The sequence below is a fragment of the Hyaena hyaena genome, unplaced genomic scaffold, assembly GCF_003009895.1.
Source record: "Hyaena hyaena isolate Hyena2069 unplaced genomic scaffold, ASM300989v1 scaffold_1164, whole genome shotgun sequence".
Lineage (NCBI taxonomy): Eukaryota > Metazoa > Chordata > Mammalia > Carnivora > Hyaenidae > Hyaena > Hyaena hyaena.
Genome location: NW_024081798.1, coordinates 65,330 through 88,755, shown reverse-complemented (window position 1 = coordinate 88,755; position 23,426 = coordinate 65,330). Strand labels below are relative to the sequence as shown.

Here is a 23,426-nt window from a genome sequence, read left to right as displayed (position 1 = left end):
CATAGGGGGAAAAAAAAGCGCTATGTTTAAAAAAGCAATTAAGATATAAAGGAACTAGCTCTAGAAGCCTGCAGGCAGGCAAGCTGCTGAAACCCTCTCTGGGTTCCAGTGGCTGGTGAGTGCCATGGTTTACATTTCCCCTCCACCTTGAGAGAGTGGATGGGAGCAAATTCTAGGTGCCCTAGCTGGCCTACTGCCTCCTTGACCCCCAGGCCCCTAACCCACACCAACCCCAGCCATCCCACCAAGGTGTCCCCAGGGTGGTGGACACTGAGACACTGAGACATCCGCATTATAGTTCCAGTGGACGCGACAAGGTGACACAGGGGCAAAGCATCCCAGAACACTCCAGGCCTTTGTTATTTTAGCTTCAGGTGGTTTTCTAGAGAAACTCCAGGACCTCCTAGCTCACACCTGCTTCAGCTCCAGCCACCATGTGAAGGAGCCCTCTGCATGGAATTCCCCAAGATTCCCCAGCCTGCATCCCATCTCAGCCCCAGGCATCCCACCAAGGCATCCCTTGCACTGAACATGAAGAGACATTCTGGCCTGTGCCCACTTTAGTGACAGCTGTCTTGCCATGGTGTCCCCTGTGCTGAGCACCCTGGGACCTCCTGGACTGAGCCCCGTCTTCAGCTCAAGCTACCCTACCAGGGAGACTTCTGCGCAGAGAGCCCCCAGGACCCCTTCCGTTGAATTCACTTCACCTTCATCTATCTTGCCAGGAGTCCCTCTGAATGGAGAGCCCAGAGATTGTCCTGGCTCATGCTCACTTCAGCTTTAGCTATCCTTCCAGGATGTTCTCTGCACAGAGAGTTCCAGGAGTGCCCCCACCCATATCTGCTTCCGTTCCAGCAATCTCACAGGGCAGTCCCAGCACAGAGTGCTTCAGAATCCCCAGCCCATGCCAGATACAGCTCCGGCCAGCCAGCCAAAGTCACCAGGCACACATAGTCTACACAGGGGATTACCATACGAGAGACCATTCCTTCAAGTTTAGGAATAGAAACAAACACAGAAAGTCAAGCAAAACAGGGAGACAGAGAAATACACTCCAAATGAATGAAGAAGACCAAACCTCAGAAAAAGAACTAAACGAAATGAAGATGAGCAATATGCCAGATAAAGAGTTGAAAGTAATGATCACAAAGAAAGTCACAGGACTGGAGTGGAAGAACTCAGTGAAAGCTTCAATAAAGAGTTAGAAAACGTACAAGAGAGCAAATCAGAGTTGAGGAATACAATAACTGAAGTGAAAAATACACTAGAGGGAATCAGTAGTACACTAGCAGATGTAGAAGAACATATCGCCAAAATGGAAGACAGGGTAATGGAAAGCACCCAAGCCAAATAGCTGAGCAATACTTAATAACAATAATAATAATAATTTTAAAAATGAGAATAGGAACTCTGCACAGTGGCAGTATTGTAACCAATGAGGTTTGTCCAAGGTGCAATTATTGCTAATTGAAAAAAATGAGGATAGGTTAAGGGATGTCTTGGACAATATAGTGAGTAAATATTCATATTATGGAGATCCTAGAAGGAAAAGAGAGAGAGAAGGGAAGAGAATTTATCCGAAGAAATAATAGTTGAAAACTTCCTTAATTTGGGGAATGAAGCAGATATCCAGGCTCAGGAAGCACAGAGAGCCCCCCAAAAGATTAGCCCAAAGATATCCACAGCACAATACATAATAATTAATATGGTAAAGTTGAAAGATAACATGAGAATTTTAAAAGTAGCGCGAGAGAGGCAGAAATTATGAACAAGGGAAACCCCATTATGGGATCAGCTGAGTTTTCAGCAGAAACTTCGTCATCAGGGAGTGTCATGGCACATTCAAAGAGCTGAATGGGAAAAACCTGAAACAGAGAACACTGAAGCCAGCAAGATTGTCATTCAGAAATAAAGGACAGATGGTTTCTCAGAAAAACAAAAGTTAAAGTAGTTCATCACCACTAAACCAGTTTTACAAAAACATGTTAAAAAGACTTCTTTGGGTGGAAAAGAAAAGGCCCTAATTACACTTGTTGGGATGAGCACGGGGGGTTATATGGAAACCAACTTGACAATAAACTATAAAAAAAAAAAGGCCCTAATTAGAAGTAAGAAAATTATGCACAAGAAGATGTAAAATATGACAACATATACATAAAACATGTATATAAAATAAACCAGAAAGCATGGGTGTAATTAACGGTGGATTTCTTGAGAAAAGCAAACAGCTGATACAAACTTGTTTAGGAAATGACAAAGGAGAGCAAACTTCAGGAAAAGTAAAGGAAATGATAGAGAACTCAGCAATGTAAAGGAAGAGGTTACGAAAAGCAAACGAGAATGACATATCAAAGAGAGGTATGTTGGAAATTAAATAGTTATAAGAATTCCACTCGATTTCAACACAGATAAGAAAAATTATTAGCAGAACATGCACATGTACCAAAGAGATGAAACAATTACGTGGCATGCACTGAGCAAGAAAGGAGTACATATAAAGAAAATTAAACTATGTTGGAACAAAAACAAAAACAAAGAAAACAGTTCCTCAGCCTCCTACAGAGCCCAGAGGAAACTTTGGTAATAAGCATCCTGAAGGCAGTGGTTCTTTCTGTGAAGTTCTTACTGACTATTATCCAGGAGTGATTTGTTTTCCAAGCAAGTTGATGACAAAGACATGGGGCCAATGTGTATGTTAGACATTACAGGAGGGCTTTCATCCTTTTCCGCTGGGTAAATGCACATCAACTCTGTGAAGTAGATATTATTATTTCCACTCTAAGCACAAGATGGGAGGAGATGAGATGAGAAAATTGAAGATCATGGAATTGAAGCTGATAAGTGGAATTAGACTCCGATCCGGGTCTTCTGATTTTTAAGTGTTAAATTCTTTCTGTTATACTACTATGCCATATTGCTTCTTTTTGAGATGATGAGGATAATTCATAGAAATCAAGTCCAGATGACTGTGCCTGTAATTCCAGTTAGAAAACACTGAAATTTGTGGGAACGCAGATTTAAATCTCTGTGTCCTTAATCTCTGTGCTGTGAAGAGTTAGACTTTCATTTTCAGTGTCAGCTTGGGCAATTTATCAGTAAATCAGGAAATCTCCTGAGAGAAGTCAAATTCTCAAAATAGACCCCATATAATTCATTGGTACCCTAGACCGATTCCATTCACATCACAAGTGACCATATCAGGGAGCCACATTCAAGATGGCTTTTCAGGGAAAGCCCCTTGAAAAGATAGAAGGCTGCCTTCTTCCTGCCACAGATCTCTCCCTCCCTGACTTGAACGGCGAGTCAGAGCTGGATCCCCCTGAACCCCAGGTGTGTGGAGGGCAGGCCAGCTCCTTCCCTCCCCCTGAGGCAGGGCTCTTCCCAGCATCTGAGTGTGTGAGATCACCCACGGCACTGAGCCTCAGCTGAGGCCGACCACAGCGGGCAAACAGCAGAGCAAAGCAGAAGCTTTTGTTAAGTCCTGAACATTATTTCAGCGCTGCTCTTTAGATTTAAGCTCCTGCAGTTCTTTCCATAATAGCTGAGAGAAATAAAAAACACTGCCCACACCCCCTTCCTCCCTCCTTCCCACACACCATACACACCTACCTCCTCCCCCTCACCGGGGCTTTCTGTCTGCGAGTCCTCTGGGCCTGGAACAGCACACGTTCACTACTGTCCATCCCTCCTCCCAGGACTGGTGGGCTGTGGTTCGGGCTCAGCTGGCATTTGGACAGTGGGGCAGCCAGGCCCCACAGTGACCCTCTCGGACTTACTGTCTGCTTCAGGGAGGTGACAGGTGTGCATGGGGGCAGTTTACAGAGAATCAATCCCTATTTGTACTAGCTCACTGCACACTGTGTAGAATCTTAAGCTACTTGATGATGAAATGCCGTCTTGGCTGCCCTCTCCTCAGAAGTTAGAGACCTCATCTGTTTTCCTCATCCTTATTCCTTATTTCTTATGTCTTTTCCTTATTCCTTACCTACACATAGACGAATTATTTCTGAAGTAAAGTTCTCTTTTCTTCAAGGGGTGTGGATGGTGAGTGACTACCTTGCTGCCTAAACTTTGAGGTCCCTTTCCTCAGTTTAATTTTGTCTTCAGACCACTCATCGTCCTTTGACCCTGGAACTGGAAAGTAAATGGTACATAACGCGCATCTAGCTAATCCAAGAGGCAAATTGAGTCCTGCAGACACCTGATTGGAAGCACTTACACCTTCTGACTCAGAGGAAGGAGCTCTGATTGTTGAGCAAGGAATGGCAATTTCAAAGTAGCTCCTTTCAATCAATCAGAGCTTCCTTAGCCATTTCCCCTCACATCTAGTCATAGAAATCCCAACCACAGGCACAAGCCACCCCAACTCAAAAGGGTACGACACCTGCTATTTGGGGGCAGTTGCAGCAATAGAGATTCCTAGCTCCGGACCTGAAAGGCTCTGAGACTAAAATGGAAAAAGGATAGGAAAAATTCTGTTTTGATGAGACCCATTTCATTAAGTAAGAGATGGGTCTGGCTGAACTTTACCCCTCTGTGCACAGTCCAGGATCAGCGTTTCAATTTGTAACTATATCAATGAGCTGCCAAGTGACCCAACAGGCCCAGATAGGTGACATTGTGTTAAACCCCATGACAAAGGAGAGGAGAAGATGGCTTCTCCAGGAGGAGGTTAACTGTGTGCGTTTGTGAAACATGAAGGCCATTGGGAAATTACTCTATGTGGTAAATTCAAGCATTGAAAGAGATATAGCTCTCTAGATAGTTTAGCATTTAGCAGCACTCAGAGCCCAAATTAGACTTTTGGTTTGGCAATCCCTGAGGGTATATTTTGCCTTAGTGAATGCACGAAGTACAAATCTGAAACCAGGAATCTTAGTCCACAAGCACTGGTAGCTTCTCCCAATGATACATGGGAGATCACACCAGTCTCGGTTTGGTAAAAATAGTAAAGCAAATGAAAATTAGTTGATGGTTATGACGTATGGTGATGCTTATAATGGAATTCGCATCACTGTCCCCATTTCAGACCTGGAGTTGATATGACTCAACCAAAGGCCCGTAGCCCCAAGGGGTCAGAGCCAGGATTTGAACCCAACCAGATTAAACACCGGTCTGTTCTCTCATTCCACAGGTCATACAGATAATGGCAAGTGTCTGTTGAGTATTCCTATCCTGTGTCAGGCATGGTTACGTCATCTTTGTGTAGAGAGTAACTGACGTGGATCAGACATTAGGTTACATTTCACATTTTGTTTTATCTTTAAAAGATTTTATTACAGCACAGCAGGGCAAGATGGGAGATCTCCCACAGGTGTCTAGAGCCCCAAATTTAGGGGATGCATTTTCATCTCTAATTTTTAACTTATGGTTTCTCTTGCCTGCAATATTCTTCACTCTGCCTTAGATATAGTCTCTAGCTCACTTTTAAAGCGTATCATGACTTTTACCATCTTTATAGAACTTTTAAGACCTTTGTATCAAATAGAAAACAGCCATCTATCATTTTTTCCGCATTCTGATAAACTTAATTATGTGTGCCAACCATTTGCAATTCAATTAGCCTTAAAAACAATGTAAGCATTTTTCTCTATTGGTATATGTATTTCATATAATTTGTAATCTCATATGCTATTGAAATAGCAAAAAACATATATATATAAGAATGATATCTACTTGGGTCCATCACAGTTTTTAGCATAGGATAGTATTTTAAAGATTAGTCTGAGATGTAAATGCTGGGGTTCAAATCCTGGTTGCACTGTGTACCAACTATGTAAATGTGGACATGTTTGCTTAGAGCATCAACGTTCTCATCTATAAAATGGGGAAAATAACAGGTGAGAACACTTCATAGGTGAGGATCTAATGAGAAAAAAAAAAAACATGCAAAACAGTAAGCGCCATTCCTGGCCCAGAGCCAAAGCTCAAAAATATTATTGTTGTCACACATACGGACACTTAATAAAAATTGGCCAGTGTGCAGGTTTATTGGAGTTTAGGGTGAAGGCATTTACAAATGTAAATGTCTCTGCCTCTGCAGGGAGGGACTAAAGACTTATGGATAACCCAAGGTCTTTATCATCATTCTGGACGGCAGTGGGATAAAGGTAAAGGAAACTCTCCTTCCTTCTGTACAGTACTGTTCACTGTTGCCACAGCCATTCCAAAGCATTTAATTGCACATGTCACATGCTGAGCACCACACAAAGAAGACTAAGAGAGAGATAAAATTCTCATCCACTGGGAGCTCACAATATCAAGGACATTTTGATGGACATGTGAATTAGAACATAGTGGCAGGAAAAGAAAAAACACCGTTAGCATAAAACACCTTTAAAATGGAGAGATCCCAGAAATTATTCAAGCCCTCTAACTTTACGGATAAGAGGCCAAGGATCACAGAGGTAAAATGAGCTATCCATGGTCCTTTGGTTTGTGTGAGCTGAGACCAGGTCTTCAAACCTCACTGCTCTTGCACTCAGTCACTGGCCCGCACACTTCCGGGGCATCACACACAACCTCATAAACTTGTGTGGAATGGCAGTACTGTTCTCATTTTGCCTGTACGCTCTTAAATGTAAACAGACAAGAAGTACTTTTGTTCTGTGCAGTTCAGGAATATATGCATTACGATTACTATAGGGGTTACAAGGAAGTATAGTTATTAGCTGTGGAGATTTGGAAGAAGTACTTCTAAAATGTATGTCGAGACATCATGAGGTATATATTTATCAGAATCACCTAGGAAGGGTTCTTTGAGGGGCTAAGTGTTCCAGAAGTGTATTCACATCGTGTAACTTCCTTTCCATAAGAAGAAACTAAAAATTCTTGGGGCGCCTGGGTGGCTCAGTCGGTTAAGCGTTCGACTTTGGCTCAGGTCATGATCTCACAGTTCATGGGTTTGACCCCCGCGTCGGGCTCTGTGCTGACAGCTAGCTCAGACCCTGGAGGCTGTTTCAGATTCTGTGTCTCCCTCTCTCTGACTCTCCCCTTCTCACGTTGTCTCTCTCTCTCAGAAATAAATAAAAAAAATGTTTAAAAAAATTCCTGTCAACCTCCTGGTCCTTAGAGTAAAAAGTCCCTCTAGAAGTCATTGTGCCCATTTGAATATGTCTGTCTGATTTTTATTCTTACCCATCACCAGGGAAATGAATGTCGGCAACTCTCTGAGGACATTTTATAACCACACTCAGAGAGTCCTTCAGCAAGTCTGACTTAAATCTGTCCTGCTGCAGTTTAAGCCACAAACCTTATATTATTCTTTTTAATGAATGTAGGTTGACTGCAGCATATAGAATAAACTTATTTCTTGTTCTCTTTTGCAGAAGGTTCCCTGTATTCAGACTGCAGCTCTCCAATCTCATGGCCTAATCCTTTTTCATGGTATCATATACACATGGATGACTTTAGGAAATGAATTAAGTGAATGAAAAATAGGAGTAATACAGGGATTCTGAAACACAAGTGACAGCAGAAGAAAATAGAAAGTTACTTATTATTTTCAAAGCAACTAAGTAGGAGGTTGATTGGGAAAAGGTGAAAGATGAGAGAGAGAGAGAGAGAGAGAGAGAGAGAGGGAGAGAAATCTGTCACTGAATGATATTTTCATTGGAGAGGAAAATAGGTACCAACAAATGAAATTTAACTCCTCTTTGCAAGTTTCACCGAGCATGAAAATATCCCTTTAAAATTTCCTGTAAGCCGCTGCTGGCTATGGGATTTTTCTAGTGCACAGGGAATCTGAGTTCAGGAAGCCAGGGAATGCCAGAAGGAAAGGGATTTTTTGAAGCTTGGGGCTCTGAGACTGTCAGTTTAAAAAATGAAAGTAATATAGAAGGGGCAAAGTGGCATTTATCATTCCTTCTCTCCAGGCTCCTGTCTCTTTAATCAGCTAGCCTGATTTGCCCAGTAAATGATTCCTGAGTGAGTGTGTGTGTGTGTGTGTGTGTGTGTGTGTGTGTGTGCCGGCGCGCGTGTGTTGTAGCTCTGTCAATCCTTGGATTAGAACCAATGATTGCAGCTTGTAGGAGGGCTGTCCAGGGCCAGATTGTACGATGTGTCTCAGTGCCAGAGTATGAGTAGAGATAATTACTGAGAAGTCACACTCTCTCACACCCTCGGCTTTCTTGTTGTGTCCTTCAGCAAAACAGTGGATTTAAATCTCCTTCCAACAGCTTGAGAGCAACGCAATCTGTCAGGAAAGAAAGAAAGAAAAAACCGAACCTGACAAAAAAGAAGAAAAAGAAGAAGAAAAAAAAATCATGAAAACCATCCAGGCAAAAATGCACAATTCTATCTCTTGGGCAATCTTCACGGGGCTGGCTGCTCTGTTTCTCTTTCAAGGTAAGAGCTTGCTATTGATTTGCCTACAGTAGACTCAGGAATCGTACAGTGTGCTTTATATGATTCGCAGGCTCCCTGAGTCGGCTTGCTGCACGGTTTGCAGGTGGAGGAGAGAGCGTTTAAACAGCATGGCTGGGACTTCATTCTCCCTACCAGGCTGTGAGAATATTGATTTGATTCTGGCTGCTACCGGAATGGGGGAATGTATATGCATAAGTAAAATGTGTCTGGTGCTCCTGTTAGGTGCGTGGCTGTGTACTGGTCTCCTTGGCTTTATGTACATTCTTGCACACATACACAACAGAGCACGCATGGAAGCAGGGGAAAATTACAGATTCAGAGGACATCGGGGTTGCCAATGTGTTGTTTATGTTACTGGGAAGAAATTACAAGAGGAAACTTTAAATATCGGCCAGTAAACTTGCAAAGCTTCTAAAAGGAGCAAACTGAAAAACGCAGGCTAGGAATAATCAGGTAACTGTGCATCCTGTAAGATTCTGGCCAGAGATCCAGCTCGGAGGGATGAATCAATTTGCAGCAGAGGTGGACAACTATATTAGTTTGGAATGTGTTTGGGGGTGTGTTTGCGGTGGGGGCAGCGGGGTTGGGGGAGGATAACAAGCTGGTAAAAGGCAGTGGGAACGCTCAGGAGGATCTGAAATTCAGGAAAGATTTTCCAAGTTGAAGGGAGAGAGGCGATAAGAGTTGAATGCTAATTTTCTGTTTATTTATCTGCAGAGGGAAACCCAGGCACTGGGGCGCCAGTTCAGGGTGGGTTTGCTCCCTGGCCCAGGGAACCCTTTGATGTTGGTTACACTGCCTTGGGGTGCATTTGGAATCTGCTTCAACCTTGAGTGCATTTGCTGCACCGTGTGGCCACACGCTCTGTTCTAGCTCTGATGTTCCAGCAGCGGTATTAGCTGCCCACCTGCTTGCTCTCGCCCACCCTGTCCTCTGGAGGGTCTGACTTGCGTCTTTCACATTAAAGGTGCTTGAACTCATCGGGATTGAGACAGGCAGAGAAACTTTCCCTGGGTGGTCCAGCAGAGCTGGCAAAGAGGATCCCATGCAGAAGCACAGTCCTGTGCCTTGTATTCCCAGAGGAAAGTTCAGTCTCACCGGGTGAAAAAGCATGGGGAGTCCCACCCACCTCGTTCTCTTCTCTTACCGCAATATGGGGTTCTCATGGTCTTGCCTGTCCCCACCTCTGGTCCTGCCGACCCCTCTCTGAGGGTAGGCTTTGGGGGCTGCCTCTGTCCCCTGACATACGCTGCAGTGGCTACCACGCGGACCCACACCAGGTGGGCAGAGAGGACCAGGCTGGGAAGATTCAGACGCATGTGTACCCTTGGCTGGGGCTCAAAGAAGAAGGCAAAGGGGTGCTGGAGGGATGTGAATCAGATGGCAAGGAAGTTCACAGTGGTGGATTTTGCAGGAATATCCTTGATGTCATCTGCTGCGCTCAGCCTCAGAGGGGCACTGGCCTCAGAATCTCGCTCCTCTCCCATGGGAGCATTTGGGTGTTAAGAGTTAAAGGAGCCAACTTGAAGGCATCCTTGACTGACTCGTCTTATGTAATATGGAACAGCAGCAGCGTGTATGCACATGTATGTGTGTATGCATGCGTGTGCATGGGGTTGGGGTGCACACCCCTGCTTGTTCTGGGTTCATAGGGGCTCACCTGGTAATAGCAAAGCCCCAGCACTGGCAGTGGGGAAACTGAGTTTAGGGCTATGCTTCTTCATGCTAACAGAAATGAAAACTAAGTAGACAGAAGGCAGAGTGAAGGGTCAGAGGAAGGGAAAGGGAAGGTCCCGAGTCCTCAGAAATTTCCATCTGTCCTGAGGCCCGTGTCTCCTCTATCTATACATCAAACAGGAGACAATGGCCAAACTTCCACCATCAACAGCCCCCATTGGCAGCATGCCAGGAGCCCCAGGGCCATACTGAATTTACATATAAATTAGCATACATGATTTTTTTTTCCATCAGAAATAAATTCAGGGAAGCATAATATTTGCTCATACTTTGAATAAGTAGATGAGTAGAAAGTAGCGGTACAAATTCTCCAGGGTGAAATCTGATTTTGTGGTCCTGTTCCTCTCACGGTGTGGGGTTAGAGGTGACCGGGCGGGGGTGGGGGTGGTATCTTAGACCTCCTCACATTCTACCAAATTTGACTTTCCTTAGGAGAATAATGGCCTTATTTGTGCTGTACACCTCGAGCCAGCTCTGAATAGGTTTCAGTGTGTCATAATAAAACGGGCTGCCCAATTTTAAGGAAGAATAACCCCCAAAGACCCCTATACCACATGCCAGTTGGACAGGCAAAGGTGATGTCTGTTTTCTCTCTCAGGGGACGGAAGCTCCAGTCTGCCAGCTATCTCTTATCAAACTTACAGAATTACTGAGGCAGCCCGGGTCTTGCCTGCAATAATCCACCCCTATTGCATTGACCCAGTGGGACTAGTTAGAATGCAGTACACATTCCAAGGCAATTTTTTCTTCTCTGTTTTTGTTTTAAGCTGGCTCTTCCTAGAGCTGCTACTTCCTGGGTTTCTTGCCTTCTTAAAAGAAGGGGTCCAGGGCTAGTGGCATATTATGGACCCTTTCCTGACCCTCCCCTCCCCTCCCTCCACAACCCAAGCAGCAACCATGATCCAGCTTAGAGGGGGAGGGAATTTCCAAGGGAATCAGCACTGATTAGTGCCGGGCAGGAGGGAGGGGGTGATTAGCGCCCTGGGGCTCTGGCCCTAAGACTCACCAGGGTTGATTAGCCAGCAGCTCCTCTTTCCTGGGAATAGGAGCGGGAAGCTGGATTAGGCGGCTGTCCTTTTCAGCACACCGCCCACCTTCTGCCACTGAGAGGCTCTGAAAGGAATGGCTGGTAGCGCGGCAGCCCTTCTCTTTCTAGAAACCCGACCATTTCTCCTTCGAAGGATTAATGCTCCCTTTAACACCTTCCAATGAGCTTGGCTAGATTCCTGTCTTACCTTTCAAATTTCCACTAATGTCCCACGTCAAGTTGAATCTGCCCACTTGAGATACAAACAGGCAGGGGGGAAGGGAAAGAGGAGATGGGGGCTAAGTTCAAGCTCTCCTTCGGCTGGCGCAGATCACACAGACCCCGCTCAGCTGGGCAGATGGGCCAACTTCCTGCCACTCACAGGAAACATCGGGTGCCAGCAGCAGCCTGAGTTGGGTAATGCTTCTGAGATGTGAGCGAGGCAGATGAGACCATAACAATGTTTACAGGCAAAGTGAAAAATCTGTGTGGGATGAGGGGACCCTGGGCCTGATGTAAGTATGGTTGGACACTGGGGGTGGGGGGGCGGGGAAGGTCCGGGGGGAAAAGAGACAGAGGAATCTCACAAAAGTAACAAAGCAGACCCTGGAGCTGCCAGCTCAGGGCAAGTTAGAGGCAAGTAGTGCACAGCCCAACAAATGCAGCTCACCTTCATCCTTCATATTCAGTGACGGGCCTCTGGGCATTTGATCAAGGGTGACTGGAGGGTCCCAGCAGTGACCAGCACGCCTTCCTGCATGAAGACCGTTCTTAGGAGTGCAGCTTTAGTTACCAGGGGCAAAACCTCGTCCTGGTGGTAGGCCCTCCTTTTTTGACACTGTTAAAGCCAAATATAAGCCTGGGGCGCCCGGGTGGCTTAGTCGGTTAAGCGTCCGACTTTCGCTTAGGTCATGATCTTGCGGTTCGTGGGTTCGAGCCCCGCGTCGGGCTCTGTGCTGACTGCCAGCTCAGAGCCTGGAGCCTGTTTCAGTCTGTGACTCCCTCTCTCTCTGACCCTCCCCTGCTCACGCTGTCTCTCTCTCTCCTAGAAATAAATAAAACATTAAAAAAAAAAAAAAAAAGCCAAATATAAGCCTGAGAATGCCTTCTTATGAGCTGGACACCTAGCCCCTGACTTCTGTTATCTCTCAGTAAGCCTCTCCTAGAACGCTGAGCCATGTCCCTGCCATCCTGCGCTGCTCCAGAATGTCTTCCAGACGTTCCCTGGGCTCTGTCCTCTACACACCTGCAATCTGGCTGCCCAGGGTCCCAGTGACTTGGGCTGGGACCGGCTACTTGTCACAGATGGCCCGAACAAACCCGTGTTGCCTCCAGCCACAGCTTATCCATTGGGATGCGGTGATCCTTCCTAAAAGCCTAAGAACTGGTAACATTTCTGCATCAATATGAGGCACATGATTCTGGCATGTACAGAAAACGCGTGCTGGAATGATCTGCAGCACTGGTCGCTGCCTACTCATGATGAACACGCTTTGGGTGGGACCACCTCGTCTGGGATTTGGCTGTGTTCTAGTTTGTTTGTTTTTTGTTTGTTCGTTTGCTTGTTTGCTTTTGGTTTGGCGTTCATGGCCTGCTGCAGCCCACCAACTAGAATGCCAAAAGTGCAGACAAACTTTGCTTTACATCTAACCTCAGCAACGGCCCTACAGACTCTTCAGACACTGTAATGAGCATGCCTTCCAGGTTTCACGCCAGTTCTGGTGGCCTGTGTGAGGCTCGGTGGGGAGCGTGTACTTCTGAGCTCAAAGTTCCCTATGTTTTCTGTAGGGGAAAAATCTTTCCCTCTGTGAGCCTGTCTCCCCACCTGCCTGCCAGGCTGGGGAGCAACTCCCCTGGGTGTTGTAAGGACTCATTAATGCTTGTAACACTCCAAACATGTGGTGCTAAGTGGAACTCCATGCTGAGACGGGTTGTATTTACGCAGTTTACTTCCTTTCTGCTCTATTGGCTTGTTAAATGTTTACTTTATGTCTATAGTCATTTGAAATTCAATAAAACAAATTAAACATAAAAGGTGGAAACATGCAAAAATAAAGTAATCGATGGCATATGGGTTAGATGGGGTCCAGTGGTGCCATTGGAGCCGTCCTCCTCAGGTGGTGAGTGCTCCCACTCTCTCCCATCGGCAAGCATATTGGGAAAGAGCAGAGGGGCTTTGGGAGGAGCTTGAAGAAGGCATGCCTCCCATCCGCTTGTAAAAGGAGACTTCTGCAAGGAGGTGCAGTGCCGGCTGTGCAGGTGGCAGAGAGGAGGAGAACGGGGAGAAGAAAGCTGGAGCTAGGATTTTCAGAGGGTAAAGACAGTTCCGGTCTGGATTGGAAAAAGTGGATAAAAGGACTCAATCCTCTGCTCGGACTATGATTTTGTTCAATAATCTCTGAGGGCTTTATGTTTTATTTTCTGTATCTCTGTATTTATTTATGCAACCTTCTGGATTAAGCCCGCTCGTGCTATCATTGCTTCAACCGAAAACAGCTATGTGTTCATCCACGTTCCTTCTCATTCTGTCTCTCTCCATCTCTGCCACCCTCTCTCTGGCCTCTCTTCCCCTTTTCTCTTTTTCTCTATGTCCCCTTTTCTTTCTTCCTTTCATTTTTTTTTCTCCTCTATGGGAAAAATAATTGATCAGTTGACAGATCTAGGTCATGCTGGCAAGGGTTGCTCTGCTTCATGCAGGCTTGCCCAGGAGAAGGAGGGAAAGTCTGTCTTCCTAGTCCGCAAGGAGCCCAGACGATGCAGTGCAGCAGGAGGAGGGGGTGGGCCGATGAACGGGTGGGCCAGTTCAGGTGTCCCCAGCCAGAGTACCTGAGACTCCATTGATCACAGAGTCCTCAACTGTTCGATATACGCGACACTCTAATTTTCCATATCCGATTTACCTCTGCCACTTCCCCTGTTTTGCTTGGCTTCTACTCCCTGCCTGTTACAGTTTTCCTCATTTTTCTTTCTACTTCCCCCTCCTTTCCTCTTTTCCTTTTCTCCTCCTTCCAAAACCATGACAGATCACAGATACTCCCCCACTTAAGTCATACTAGAGAGATGGCCTTTTGTTTATTTGCAAGGAGAAAACCAGAAACCCTGCCAGAAGAACTCTGTAAGTCATTTGCAAACTGCAAAACAAACCAACAAAGATTCACATTTTCATTGCTGAGAAGAGAATATTTCAAGAGAGACTGTCAAGCTAAGAAATCAAATATTGGAAAACACATTCTTTAGCACTGTTACTAAGGAAAACTTAGGTTACTAAATTTGATTTTTTTCTTCTCTAAGAGTATTGCCTTCACAGTAATAAAAGACCGTTCAAAGGATTGGTTGGTTTGGGCTTCAAAGGCTCATTCAGATTCACTCTCCGGAGATGCTGCCTTTGCTTTGTCTTGATGGTGCCACCAAACTCTAACCCAACACGGACCATAGCTGTGTATGGGTTCATTGATTCAATCACCCTGCAAGCGTTTATTGAGTGCCCACTTTGTTCCATGTATAGTTGTAGGTGGTGGAAATAAATGCATCAGTGACTAAAACAAACTCAAGGATGAAATCAAAGACAAGAGTAGAATTTCTAAAATTTGGCTTGATTTGCCATCCTTTTAAATAGTATTCAGAAGTACCACCAGGAGTGCCAGAAACAAGGGGAAGAATGAAAGACACAGATTTTGGGTTGCAAGAGAGCAACTAACCCTTGATCCTTGTTTTCTGTAGGGAGCACTGGGAGAGGACTCACAACTGTAGTTCTGTGTTTATAATAAATAAGAGGTGCTGCCTTTGCTACTGGGTGCTGTCTCCTGCCAAGAAGGAACTCATAGGTGTTTGATGTGCCCTCAGTTAGTATGTGAATGATGAAAGCTGGTTGAAGTTAGTTGGCTTTGTAACAATTGTCTTTTGTCATTCAAGTTATTAGTTGATTCTCGGCACAATGCCACCCCGTCTGGTAGTTTATCCATCTCCTTTTTGCCTGTTTTCTGCATAGAATTAGAGGTAATGGGAGTGGGGGAGATACTTAAATAAGACCAGGGAAGGACTTGTCTCTGGCAGCTAGTCTGGATGAGGCAAATGTTATGCAGGAGACCTCTGTGAGGGACTCATAACTCAAGGAATATTTAAGATAATCTCGCTTCTGAGAACCCTTTTATTTGCTACCCACTCATCTCACCTAACTTAGGGTTCGTGGAATAATAAAAATGCATCATGATTTCTTTGCTCTCCTTTGGTCTTATACTGCAGTTGGGACACCAGCCTTCTTCCAACCCATCAACTTGTGTTTTCAGTCATATGTACCCAGAGGGAGAATAGCTTTTCTTATGCTCACACTGTGTACTAGCTGCCCGCTGAATGCTCTAGGATGATTGTTTACCTGGCTGCTTCTAGCTGCATTTCCATAGAAGTGGTGGTGACTGTTTTTACCTTTTCTCATGTAGAGAACAGATAACTACCTTTCTCCTGGATCTTGAGTCTTCCAGTCAAGCAGCCTACATCTCCTGACCTGATCTCTGAGACTGAAAGGTCTTCAGGGAATTTACAGTATTTACATTTTCTAAGCCAATGGTTCTCAAACTTGGTGTATCAAATGGCCTGAGGAGCTTTATAAAAATACCAGTGACTGAACCCTATCACAGACCAACAAAATCAGAAGTTCATCATCAATAGTTTCTAGAGCCCTGCAAGAGGTTGTAATACATGGTCAGGTTTAAGCTTTGGATCTCTAAAGTCATCTGAAAAGTTCTATGATATTGCATAAGACACATCCTCTATATGAGCCTCAGTTTCCACATCTCTAAAATAAAGAAGTTGGTCTAAAATATTTTCAAGTTTAATTTTAAGTTCAACACTTAGCGATTTTGCAAATAGTCTTTTTGAGTATAGCACATGAAAAGTAGTGCTGTTAGAAGAAAGTATTCAAAAGCAGTGTTTGCTTGCTGGGAGCTAAGAATATAGACATAGTCACAGACAGATGACCAAAGTCAGAATGTGTGAATGGTGTGTGCAACGCAAACACTACATGCTGTAGCATATATATTATATCACATATCCATATATGTATGTATTTCTTTCCCATCTTTTGGATGGGAAAAAGGGATTCACTAGTCACAGCATTTTCCTCCCAGAGGGAGGCAGGAATGATAAAGATTCTTAACCGATCCGTCTTATAAGAGGAATTAGGAGCCACTTGAATATCGGTCAAGAAAGAATGTGTTAGAGCTGGATTTAGAGGGTGCTAAGTGATGGTGAACCTTGGAAGAAGCCCCATCCTTTAGTGTGAAGATTTGCACATTTCTCTTCTGCTCAGGTTCTGCTTCTCTTCCCCAAGAGCCGGTTAGCCAGCAGTGCTGTTTCCACTGCTCTCCTCCTCATAAGCAACAAAGGCTCAGTGCTGAGAACCTCAATGGCAATTTTGCAGTTAGTGTGCTGGCCAGAAGTGATGCTGCTTCCACTCCCCCAGCCAGGTTGGTTCCTGCAGTGCATGCACAAGTGAAAACTTGCCTGTTTTTGATGGAGTCAGCAGGCTAGGAGGCACATGGGAAACCGAGCTACCATGCAAACGTGTGCCAAGGGCAGTCTCTGCGTAATTCACAAAGTGCTCACACGGCTGGCTCCCTAAAGTGCTCACACCGCTATGTCAGCCAATCCCAGAGTCACAACTAGCTCAAGCCCAGAAGAACTTTCAAGACGGCTTATTTCAATATCTCCTATTACACTCTGATACCTCAACAGTGCAGCTGCAGTGGTCCAATAAGGGGAAACGTGTCTCTCCAGATAGTCTATTGTACTTGACCATTAGATTTCAGAAAGACAGGAAGGGGAGGAAGAAAAAGGAGAAGGAGAATCCATCTTCTTACATATTTAGCATCTTTTAACACATTTTGCCATTTGCTCTAGGTCTAGAGAGACATTATAACATAGTGGTTGGATTTCCTGGGTCCAAGCCCTGGCTCTTCCACATCTTAGTTTGCAACCTTAAGCAATATAGTCAACCTTTGTGATTCTGTTGCCTCTTCTATAAAATAGAGATAATTATGAGACTTAGCATTAAGGCTGTTATGAGAATTAAATAAGTTACTACAGATAAATTGCTTGGAACACTGCCTAGCACATTGTAAGTTCTCAAGAAATATTACCCAATAGTATTATGATTGATATGGATACTACCACTCAAAGGACAAGTCGAATCCTTCTTCAACATGAATTTTCATTAAATATTTGAAAAAAAAATGATTCTCTCCCCTTCTCCCTCAAATTTTCCCTCCGCTAGGTTAAATATAGCAGGATTTTCTCCTATTTTCTATCTTACCATCCATAGAAAGGGTGCTGATTGCTTTTATCTAAGGTTCTCCTGGGTTACTCTATATTCTTTTTAAACTATTCTCCCGGTGTGCTTTGAGTAGTCCAAAATATAGAATATGGCCCCTCCAGGTTTCAAATGCAAAAGGGATGAAGTCTCAGCCCTTTGGCAAGGTATTGTAAATCCTATAGGTCTGGCCTTGGCTTGGCAGCCTCTCCCAGTCCTTTGTAATCGTGTCCCATGGACTGCTTGAGGGCTTCTTCCCCACAGCATGTGTGCACACTGCTCCCTCTGCATAGTGCTGCCCTAATCGAAAACTTACAATTCAAGAAAAAATTCCAGGCTCAGCATTCCTCTGAAGTCTCTCATTTCATCATTTATACTTCCATTTCTCTTATTCTTACCTTTATACTTAATATCTACCACACATTGCATAGGTACATGCTTACTCTGAGCTACTAGAGGTCAGTGACTGCTTTATTTATCTTTGCATTCCTAAGGTACCTACCACAACATTTAGCACAAATTCAGTACTCAGAATTTATGTTTGGAAAGAAAAGGCAGAGAGAAGGAGAGAGAAGGAAACCAGCATGAGATTCCCTTAGGTTTTACAGGAGCCATATGATCCTGTCAACTTATGTTGAGCTGTCGTCAATTCAACTGTTCCTTATCCTCTGCTTGTGGTGTTTTACCATGTGCAGAACAACCTGATCTCAGAGCTTACCCTTCCCGAAGTTATCTTATTAGATTCAACTGATACTTTTCTTTCTAACAAGATCTTTTGGGGACTCTGAATCTGTAATCCCATATATTATCAATCCGTCCTGGTGATAATCATTCATAAACCATATGTTGTAGGCACCTGGGTAGTGGTAGATGAGCTCAATATTTATGACTAAACTTACCCAAGAGCAGAAAATAGTCACTCTACTGGTCAATAGATCAGATGAGTGGGTTGGGAGGACTATTTGAACCTATGTTGGCATTATGGGGAGCCACACGGACAAAGGAAGTTTGTATCTAAGAAAAGAGGAGAGTGACTAGGATTGTATTTAGTTGGAGAAGATGAAGTGGTCAAGTGTTTCTTATCTGTTTATTCAAGTTTACTTATTCCCTCCTACACAAAATTGTCCACTAGGGCATTTTTTAAAATGTTTTTGTTTCTTTTTAAATTTTATTTCTGAGAGAGAGACAGCATGAGCAGGGGAGGGTCAGAGAGAGAGGGAGGCACAGAATCCGAAACAGGTTTCAAGCTCTGAGCTAGCTGTCAGCATAGAGCCCAACCCGGGGCTCAAACCCACAAACCGTGAGATCATGACCTGAGCTGAAGTCAGATGCTCAACCGAAGGAGCCACCCAGGCGCCCCTCCACCAGGGCATTGGACTCTCCTCCTAAACAGTCAAGATGAAACTTGGCCTGGACATGGAAAAGGTTAATTGATAGCTTTTATCCCCTCAATGCAGCTGTTTATATATAGACATCTATAGTTGGATAAACTATTGTGCAAATTTTTAAAACAAGTAAGAATTAATTAATTGTTCTATATTTCTCCTTCCTTCCTCCCTAACACTTCTTAACAGAAAGATCTAAATGCCTTATCACCATTTTTTCCATTACTTTCTTGCACTGCCGAAGACTTTTCAAAGCCAAAATACTTTAATCATCAAATGCAAAAGCTTTTTCACAGACTCCTAGAGTGGTTAGAAATTATGGAATTTTCTCAGTCTCCCACTCAAGGTAACAAATCCCATCTGAATGATGTTCACCAATTTCAGATATTCCCAGTAATCAGACACTAACAATTCCAGATATTCCCAGTAATCAGACACTAACAACCTGAGTTTTGCTCCCCCGTTCTGTCCAGCAAAATTACCTGTGGGGATTATTATAAGCAGGTACCCAGGGCTGACTCACAAAAATCCCCATTGAATAGGTCAGTATAGGACAAAGTCACCTCTACCTTGATATAACTACAGTTGATTCTATTGTGCAGATACAACTGAGAATAAATGATATTAGTACCCCTTTTTATAGTTCATAAACTCTTTGGAAAACACTATTCTGGCAAGCACTTTGACATCTCCTCAAAATCAATTATTATCCTTTCTCTGCATAAACAGTGCTCTAAATTTGCTCCAGGCAGCAATGTGCCCATTAAAAATATTCACCACGAAAATTTCGTTATATCTCAGTATGGTCATACAGTGCAGTTCAGGTTAATGGAATATAAGCACCAGTTTGGTTGGGGGTTTGAGGATTGTATTCAGGAAGCCTGAGTTTTTCAAACAATGCCATTGCCCCTTCCTCTGGACTAAGAGAATGGCATACTACTTAGAGATCCAGGAGAGAGCCTGTAAACAAGAGGATAAGCAACACTTATCAAGAATGGCAAAGAAGGAAGAATTTAGGTTGAACCAAATGGACTTGGCTGTTTTGGTAAATCAAAAATAGTTGCTTACAAGGCAATTTCATATGGCTACATTTAAGTTTAATAAAAGGACCTTGGGTTCAAGATGATATAGCAATTGTACCAGCACTGGAATCCATGTTTCCATCTTACTATCACTTATGAGAAAAAAAACACCTTATTTAATTAGGTTTTTATTACTCATTGATGAATATAATCCTAATGAATCTATGTGGAGCAAAAATTTGCCTTTTTCTAACATCTGACAATTAGAGCTGTTCAAAAATATAAGTAATATTGTGTGATCCTCTTTCTAAAAGATGCCTATCATGAACACTACTTATCTTGACATTCTTAGTTCCTTCTTATGATTATCGTATGGCATGACTTTTCAACAATTAATCATTCTGAACCTTATCTTCCAGACATGCTCCAGTTTGATAATGACTCACTAAAACACATTACCAGACAAACTCTCCTAGATGTAGTTTGATTGGTAAAGTGGGGCATGGACTCTTACCTACCACATTTTGGACTTTATAGTTATATAGGTTCACTTTATTGTTGTATTATTTTCTCTTTTTTGAAGTTTATTTATTTTTGAGGCAGAGAAAGAGAGAGCGAGAGACAGAGAGAGAGAGAGCGAGAGAGCGAGAGAGCAGGGGAGGGGCAGAGAGAGAGAAAGACAGAGGATTCAAAGCGGGCTTTTTGCTGAGAGCAGACAGCCCAGTGAGGGACTGGATGGAACTCATGAACCATGAGATCATGACCTGAGCTGAAGTAGGACACTTAACTGACTGAGCCACCCAGGCATCCTTATTCTCTCTCTCTCTCGCTCTCTCTCTCCCCCCTTTTTTTTCCAGATACCAAATTCTTGGCTCATATTGATGTACTCATTCCTCTGACAAAAAATGCTATTATATAAGACCTCTCCTATTCTTGCTTATAGTTAATTTTCTTTAAAATTTTCTTCTAAGTATTTGAAATTTTACTGCACCTTGGGTCCTGTATTTAAATTTGCTTAGATTATTTTTGGATTCTGATGAGCTGTCACCATCAGCTTTGTGTCATCCTCAAATCATATAGATGTGTAATCTCCACATCAAGGTGAATGATTAAGAAAAAAGGCAACAAAATAGACCCAAGGATATGGCCAAATTCTTCCTTGCCTTCATATTTCAGTAATAGACCCAATGGCATAGCCAAGTTCTTACTTATATTTATATTTTACCCACTCCAGAATGATTTATTCATTCCCTTCTGTATCCTAGCCATAAACAACAAAACATAGTTCTTAACATTCAATGAAGTAGACAATTCAATACAACACGGTAAGTACTGAGATAAAAGCGAGTGCTATTTGCTCCGGCACCATCTAGGAGATTTTTTGGGTAAGAAAAGTCTTCTAGAAGGAAGATATCTGAAAGCTAAGATACAAACTTGACTATATTTAACCAGGTAAGAGGAGAGATAAATATTACAAGTATAGGAGACTGCATATGTGAAAGCTTAGAGACAAGGGAGTGTGGTAGGAATTCAGGAATCCAGTACTCAGTCTGGCTAGATGGAATGTGTTTGTGTGATTTGGAAGCTTAAGCGGGTGGGGAAGAAGGAATGGAGGTAGAAAGACAAGATGTGTAGGTAGAGATGTAGGCAGAGGTCAGAGCTTGAATGGCCATATGTTTCTTATTAAAGATTTCATATTGAGAGACAAGTATTAAAGGGTTGCATGTCAGATAGTAACATGATGATTTACAGTTAATTATTAAATAACATTATTTGAGTTACTTAAAATGTTACATGTTTTTAAAAATGTTAAAATGTTGTTCTAATGATAGTGCAGAAAATGAATTAAAAAGGGGACAAGACTAGAGGCAAGACAACCTTCTAGAGGATGTTGCACTCAGTCAGCAACCAAGGTGAGTGCTGCAGGGATGGGGAGATTTCGGAGTATTCAAGCATTATGGAGGTTGAAAGGTTATGACTTGGAGGTCAAAAGGAAAGAGGATGGCAAGTGGTAAAGGAAAGTGAAAGAAAACTTCTAGTTTTGGGGTGGTGTTCAGGTGAGCTTAAGGAGATGGTGATGAATGGAGTTTGAGTCATGATGGGTTTGAAGATGCCTAACGGGCATTTTCAAGGTGCTATCCAATATGAAGGTAACTACACCAGTCTGGAACTCTGGAGAGATCTCTGATCTTTGTTGAAGGTGTCAACAACACAGATACAATTACCCAGGAAGAGAGTAGATAGTGCATACTAGATAAACCGTATTTAAAGTTTGGGAAGAGAAGAAATCTTGGGAAGATAATTGACAGGAAGTGACCAAAAACAATTAAGAAAAGCCAAGAGAGTGTGATGCCATCTAGGTCAAACGATGTGTATTTGGAGAAGGCAGGAACAATGATAGTATCAAATGCTGCTGAGGATCAAGTGAGATTATACTTAATGACAAAAAGATCTTCTATCCCTTTGGGAAAACTGTTTTGTGGGTTGAGTTCTAGTGTAGGGGATAAAAGTAAGGTGAGGATATAGAAAATGTGAGCAATTATTTCAAAAAGATTTTTGGTGTTGTTATCATTGTTTTATTTATTTTTTATTTTTTAAATGTTTTATTTATTTCTAGGAGAGAGAGAGAGAGAGAGACAGCGTGATCAGGGGAGGGTCAGAGAGAGAGGGAGTCACAGACTGAAACAGGCTCCAGGCTCTGAGCCGGCAGTCAGCACAGAGCCCGACGCGGGGCTCAAACCCACGAACCGCGAGATCATGACCTAAGCGAAAGTCGGATGTTTAACCGACTAAGCCACCCAGGTGCCCCTGTTATCATTGTTTTAAAAAGAGGGAGGAAATAGGGAGACAAAGGGGAATTTCAGTTGGAGAGGATGTTGTTGCTTTTGTAAGAGGGGGAGATCTCTTTGAATGCTGAAGGGCAGGGGTTAGTACAGGGAAGGATGAAAGAAAGTTCTAGGAGATGACTGACCAAGTGAGGTCCATTAGGGAATATGAAAGGGTGGGAGGGGTGGCGAACCTTGAGCACTGGTAAAACAATGAGTCTTGAAGACAAGGAGAAAGAAAAATTGCATGACTATATAAATTAAGGAAGGAGAAACTTACTTGAAAATTCCCATTATGATTGGATTCAACTGCAAATGATAGAAACTACACGGTAAAAGTGGCTCAAATAAGACAGAAGCTTTTCTCTTTGGCCACAGAAACACTCCACTTTGTTCATGGCTGGTGTCATGTTTTCTAAACTGAGGGACCCTGCCCTTTCTGTGGCTGGGATCTGTTGTACATGGCTTTGACTCTTTTGGTCTAAGATGGCAGCATCTGTGTGCCAGGCAGTGGGATGAAAGAGGAGATGAAGAAGAGACAGAATGCACAAGTGTACTGTCTCCCAAAGAAGATTCCTTCCTGGAAGCCCGCACATGACACTATTTCATGCCTTTGGACAGAACTTAGTTACACTGTTTCTCTTAGATGCAAGGGAGTATGGGAAATGCATCATCCACTTGGGATGACCACATGCCCAACAAATTCAGGGGCTTATTATCATGGCAGGAGGGGAGAATGGATGTTAAGAGAGGATTATA

At 43.4% G+C, this 23,426-nt stretch overlaps 1 non-coding gene across 1 annotated transcript; it reads left to right on the top strand.

Moving 5' to 3' along the window:
- Nucleotides 1-1,406: 1,406 nt before the first annotated feature.
- LOC120224373 lies at nucleotides 1,407-1,548 on the top strand. The gene has a single exon (XR_005526551.1). It is a non-coding gene; the product is annotated as a U4 spliceosomal RNA (small nuclear RNA).
- The last annotated feature ends 21,878 nt before the right edge of the window (nucleotides 1,549-23,426 follow it).